This window comes from Suricata suricatta, chromosome 4 (assembly GCF_006229205.1).
Source record: "Suricata suricatta isolate VVHF042 chromosome 4, meerkat_22Aug2017_6uvM2_HiC, whole genome shotgun sequence".
NCBI lineage: Eukaryota > Metazoa > Chordata > Mammalia > Carnivora > Herpestidae > Suricata > Suricata suricatta.
In genome coordinates, this window is record NC_043703.1 from 79,904,464 (window position 1) to 79,911,037 (window position 6,574).

General features: G+C 39.1%; 1 long non-coding RNA gene across 1 annotated transcript in view; it reads right to left on the minus strand.

Annotated features, from left to right (window-relative positions):
• LOC115289693 overlaps positions 1-4,542 on the minus strand; it is a 44,162-nt gene extending 39,620 nt beyond the window's left edge. The window contains exons 1-2 of the long non-coding RNA XR_003907763.1: positions 4,508-4,542; positions 2,429-2,676 (exon numbers count right to left, since the gene is read on the minus strand). This is a non-coding gene — a long non-coding RNA (uncharacterized LOC115289693). The remainder of the gene's footprint in view (positions 1-2,428; positions 2,677-4,507) is intronic.
• Between the last annotated feature and the right edge of the window lie 2,032 nt (positions 4,543-6,574).

Sequence of the window (6,574 nt, forward strand, 5' to 3'; positions counted from 1 at the left end):
TTCTTCCCATTTCTTCACTGGGTTATTTGTTTTTTGGGTGTGGAGTTTGGTGAGTTCCTTGTAGATTTTGGATTCTAGCTCTTTATCTGATATGTCATTTGCAGCTCTCTTTTCCCATTCATTTGGTTGCCTATTAGTTTTCTTGATTGTTTCCTTTGCAGCAACAGAAGCTTTTTATCTTGATGAAGTCCCAAGAGTTCATTTTTGCTTTCATTTCCCTTGCCTTGGGGGATGTGTTGAGTAGGAGATTGCTGCGGTTGAGGTCAAGGAGGTTGTTTCCTACTTTTTCCTCGAGAGTTTTGATGGTTTCCTGTCTCACATTCAGGTCCTTCAGCCATTTTGAGTTGATTTTTGTGTATGGTATAAGAAAGTGGTCTAGTTTCATTCTTCTGCATGTTGCTGTCCAGTTCTCCCAGCACCACCTGCTAAAGAGGCAATCTTTTTTCCATTGGATACTCGTTCCTGCCTTGTCAAAAATTAATTGACCATACATTTGTGGGCCCAGTTCTGGGTTCTCTATTCTATTCCATTGGTCTATGTGTCTGTTTTTGTGCCAAGTTGTTAGGTCTTGATGGATAGACCCCTTAATTATGATATAATCTTTTTCTTCATCTCTTGTTAGTCTTTGATTTAGAATCTAGATAGTCTGATATAAGTATGACCACTCTGGCTTACTTTGGATGACCATTAGTATGATAGTTGATTCTCCATCTTCTCACTTTCAATGTGCAGGTATTCTTAGGTTTAAAATAAATATTTTGTAGGAAGCTTATAGATGGATCTGATTTTTTTAATCCATTCATCCATTCAGATATCTTATGTCTTTTATTTGGGACATGTAGCTTATTTACATTCAGAGTGATTATTGAAAGATCTGAATTTAGTGCCATTGTGTTACCTATACAGTTGGTGTTTCTGATAATGTCCTCCAGTCCTGTGTAGTCTTTGCTGCTTTAGTCTTTTTTTTTTTTAATTCTCCCTTCAGAGAGTCACCCTTAAAATTTCTTAGAGGAGTGATTTAGTGGTTATGAACTCCTTTATTTTTTGTTTGTCTTTCTCTCCTTCTATTCTGAATGGCAACCTTGCTGGATAAAGGATTTTTGGCTGCATATTTTTCCTATTCAGCACATTGAATATTTTCTGCCACTATCTTCTAGTCTGCCAAGTTTCAGTGGACAAGTGTGCTACTAAGTTTATGTGTCCACCTTTGTAGGTTAGGGCCCATTTGTTCCTAGCTGCTTTCAGAATTTTCTTATTATCCTTGTATTTTGCAAGTTTTAGCATAATATGTTGTGGTGTTGGCCTATTGTTTTTTACTTGGAAACAAATTATCTGTGCCTCTTGTACTTGGATGCCTGTTTTCCTTCCCCAGATATGGAAAGTTCACAACTATAGTTTGTTCAAATAAAACTTATGCCCCCCTTTTTCCTCATTCTTCTTTATCTAGGCCTCCTATGATAAGGATATTGTTTCATTTCATGGAATCACTTAGTTTTCTAAGACTCCCCTTGTGACATAGTAACTTCCTTTCCCTCTTTTTCTTAGCTTCATTATTTTCTATAATTTTATTTTCTATTGTACCTATTCTCTTTTCTTCTTCAATCCTCACTGTCACTATATCTAGCTTACTTTGCATCTCGGCTATAGCTTTTTTAAATTCATTCTGAATAGTTCTTAGGTCTTTGGATCTGCAGCAAGGTTTCTCTGGTATCTGCTATGCTGTTTTTTCTCAAGCCCAGCTAGTAGTCTTATAACTGTTGTTTTAAATTTTTGTTCAGATTTATTGCTTATATCTGTTTTGAGCAAGTCCTTGGCTGTTATTTCTTCTTGACCTTTCCTCCATTTTGTCATTTTGGCTAAGTTTCTGTCTTTTGTGTGTTATATTTCCTGCATCTGAGAGTATTAAAAAGGGGTCATACACTGTCCAGGGCCAGGCACGACAAGAAGTGTTGCTGGTGTATGTTGTGTACACTCTGCTGTTGATTTTGGCTGCTCTTTCCCATTGGTCAGTTCTATGCATAACTCCCCCTTGCTTGTGGTAGTGGAGTGTTTAGACCTTTAACTAGGTGTACTTTGATTTGTTTGTTGAAGTAACCCTGGGAAAAGGGGGGAAGGGGAAGCCTGATACCAAAAAAGAGAAAAGGAAAGGGAACAAAATAAACCAGAGAATTAAAAAACTACAAGGCTGATTTCAAAGAAGAAGAAAGGAAAGAATAGGAACAAAAAGCAGAAGAAAAGAAAAAAGAAGGGTAAAAAAAGAATAAAAAAAGCTGATCCCAAAAAGAAGAGAGAGAGAGGAGGAAACAAACAAACAAACAAACAAATAAGGAAATATGAGCTTGATTTCAAAAGATAAAAAGAAGGAGGAAGAAAATACTACTACTACTACTACTACTAATAATAATTAATAATAGTTGTCTGTTGGTACCTGGAGGGTGGTGGCTGTGCTGGTCTTCTGGAGGGGAGGCAGGCTGCTTTGGCTCACAGTCACTCTTGCCTCAGTCAATAAGCAGTTGCCAGGCACAGAGTGGCAGGGCTCGGTATAAGTGGTCCCACTTTTGTGGGCTGCTAGGCTGCTTCTGAAGTCCCACCATGTTGGTGTTAGGGGGAAAAATGCTTCCACCCCAATCTCTAATTCCTGGATCAGAGACCTCAACCCCTACTGTTCAGATAGTCCTAATAGAATAGAAAGGGAAGTCAGCTCGCCCTGTGCCCAAATTCTCCTGCATTTTTTCTTTGGTGTGTGGCTGGGATTTAAAACCCAGAGTCTTAAAGGACCCAGCTTGGCATGGATCCACTCCCCTCCTCCAGAGCAGAGTCTCTCCACCCTGCTGTTGAAAGGACTTTGGCTGGTACCTGCAGGGTCTTTAGTCCTTGTGGAGGCAATTAACCCTCTTCCAAAAGTACTCTAGGAAGGAGCCTTTTCTCTCCTGGTGCACCCTAGAGATTCCTACACCACGCTATGCTCTCCAGCCCCTCCTTCGAGAAGCCTGTTCACAGCTCTGCTCCAAATTTGTGCATTTCCAAAACCCAAGTTTGAACTCCACAGCTGTTTGCAAAAAAGAATTGAGACACTCAGTACTTCTTGCTCCCCAGTCTGTGGTCCAGAGTTCTCCTCTTGTGCTCACTCAATGCTGCACTATCTCAACCCCATTTCTCTCTCTTTTATCTCTCCACAGAAAGGGTTCTCTTCCCTCTGTGGCACAGCCATTTTTCTTTCACTCAGTTCACATCTATGCACCTCACACCTTCCAGGCTATCTCCCTCTAACTGTGGAGATCCTTGTGTCACTCAGCAGTCAGATTGCCTGACTGTTCCAAGTAATCTGACCTCAATACAGCTGTATTTGAGGGATGAGGAAAGTCCAGGGTCCCCCTACTTCTCCAGCATCTTAACTTCCCTCCAAATGCCTACTCATTTCTTTTTGAGTGTCTCATTTCTATTGCATGACGGGTGGTCTATGGCCATACTGTTCCTTGGGGGTCATATATTTTATGTTCTACTTAATTTTAGTGAAGTCTTTGTTTATCAAATTCCTGAGGGAAACCTGAGGGAAAGTAGGTGGTGTCTGTTACATTTTCAAGAACTTTATGCCTGAAGGAGTTTGCTTGTGGTCAGACCTTCCTAGAATAAATGTTTTAAAATATGTATTTTTTCCACACCCAAGGACCTCAGGTCCTAACCTTTCCCTTTCTTCCTATTTTATCCTACTCTTATGTATCATATCAGTGCCTTCTGAGCTGTGAACTGAAAAACAGTGAGGACTGCTTCAGGCTCTTGTAGATGCATCCAAGTGTTTTCCCACATATTCTGACTCCATACAGAGTTATCCATAGTCATTCAACTTATCCATTGTTGTCCAAGCCATAGGATTAATTCCTTTAAAACAACATAACTAATCAGTGCAAAGGGTTAATGGCTAGGGCTCATGAGTAACACTAGCCGGATCACACTGAGCTCAGTCTACTGGCTGCTGGACTGGCTGCTATGGGAGGCTCTACCTGGAGAAGTGCTGTGTACACTGCTAGGAGCAGTTGCTTTATGGAGGTATATCAGGCTTTTGTCCACTTCCAGAACTAGGACCAAAATCCTAGGGGCATTGTCTTTTTCTGTTGTCTGTGTCATAGTGTCTAATGAACCTTCAATAATCACAGACATATGTAATTCAAATGGTAGACCTGGTTGGGAGGTGCCCAAAACTTTAATCTGCTTTACTACTCTTTGCCTTCTCAAACACAGCTTGCTGCTCTGATCCCGTTTCATACATACCCTTTCTCTACCAGGCAACATAAGAGACAGAGGCACTGTGCAGGCAGGGAATAAAAGTCCTCCCTGACCCCATAATCTCCACAAGTGCTTGTAGCTCTTTCACATTTTTAAGGATTGGGTAGGCTTGTACCTTATCAATTACAGTTTTGAGGACAACATGAGTCTTATCTGTACACATGGCACCCAAAACCTCATAGTTGTGTCTGGGCCTTGAATTTTCTGTGGTTCCATTGCCTACCCGCTCTCTTGTAGATGCTCCAGCAAAGCCTGCATAGTGTCTTGCATCAGAGGCAAATTGTTACATGTTAACATTATGTCATAAATATAATGGGTCCATTTTATTGTTGTGAGGAGGGTAAACAGGGACAAGTCTCCAGATACCATTTTCATTACATATTGTAGTACTATGCAGGTAGCCTTGGGGGAGCACTTGAAAGTTTCATCATGTTCCTTACACATGAAGGTAAATTGATCTTAGTTATCTGTACTTGTCTAAGTCTTTTCCATGAATCTCCTTGAAATGAAGACTTTTGCAAGAACACATTTTTGGCAAAGTATCAGAGTAAAACAATAACATCTGCAAATAACAAAAGATGTACATATCTTATAATAATATGATATGATGTGATATGATATAATATAATATAATATAATATAATATAATATAATATAATATAATATCTTACCTTTACAATGGCCCTGGTTAAAGATCTGATGAGAGTTCCTTATAATGCAGTTGATAAGCGGCACCATTATACCAGAACACGCAAGATTTTAGGAATTTCAGGGGCACCTGGGTGACTCAGTCGGTTAGGAATCTGACTTCAGCTCAGGTCATGACCTTCTGGTTCAGGAGTTCTGGCCTCATGTCAGACTCTGTGCTAATAGCTCGGAGCCTGAACCTACTTCAGATTCTGTGTCTCCCTCTTTCTCTGTTCCCCTCCTGCTCACACTCTGTCTCTGCCTCTCTCTCAAAAATAAATAAACATTGAAACACTTTTTAGGAATTTTATGCAAATATATCCTAAAAGAGGTTTAGCATCACTTTTTATTTGACAATGCTTTCCATGAAATTTAACATATATAAAAAGTTACATTGTTGTGAAAAAACAGCCCTTTTAATAGAAAGGACCCAATTTTCTCAAGTAATCAAAAACATGATAAAGACAATACACAGAATCTACTTTTTCTAGGCAGATTACATAAAAGGCAAAGAAAAACTTTTGTTTATAATTTCTTATTAAAAGCAGACCAATAATCTAAGAAAGCATTGTTCTTTTAAGAGAGAGAACACTATATTCTAATTTCACATTAGTGTACTTTTGATTTTAAGATTCTCCTTTTTAACTAACATAAATCCATTACAGTTGTAACTTGACCACATATAAAATTTCTTTTTCAACATATCTCTCCCACAAACATTTTGCAACTTTTTATATTCATTCAACTTTCACTTCAAAACTCTAGTCATGAATCTAGTTCCCACTCCTATGGCTAAAGCTTTTCACTGATATCTGTGATCTATGGAGGCTGTGAACTGAATTCTGGGCATGGGAACTCCTGCAGCAAAAGGCAAGGGAATTAAAAGCAAAAATGAACTATTTGGACCTCATCAAGATAAAATGCTTCTACACTGCAAAAGAAACAATCAAGAAAACTAATAGGCAACCAAATGAATGGGAAACAATAGTTGCAAATGACATATCAGATAAAGGGCTAGTATACAAAATCTAAAAGGAACTTACCAAACTCCACACCCAAAAAACAAATAACCCAGTGAAGAAATGGGTTGAAGACATGAATAGACACTTCCAAAGAAGATGTCCAACAAACACACGAAACATTGATCAGCATTGCTCATCATCAGGGAAATACAAATCAAAACCACACTGAGATACAACCTCATACCAGTCAGACTGGCTAAAGTGAACAAATCAGGAGACTATAGATGCTGGCGAGGGTGTGGAGAGACGGGCATCCTCTTGCACTGTTGGTGGAAATGCAAACTGGTACAGCTGCTCTGGAAAACAGTTTGGAAGTTCCTTAAAAAATTAAAAATAGAACTCCCCTGTGACCCAGCAATAACACTGCTAGGAGTTTACCCAAGGGATACAAGAGTGCTGATGCATAGGGGCACATGTACCCCAATGTTTATAGCAGCAATGTCAACAATAGCCAAATCATGGAAAGAGCCTAAATGTCCATCAACTGATGAATGGATCAAGAAGATGTGGTTCATATATACAATGTAATACTATATGAAAATGAGAAAGAATGAAATCTGGCCGTTTGTAGCAATGTGGAT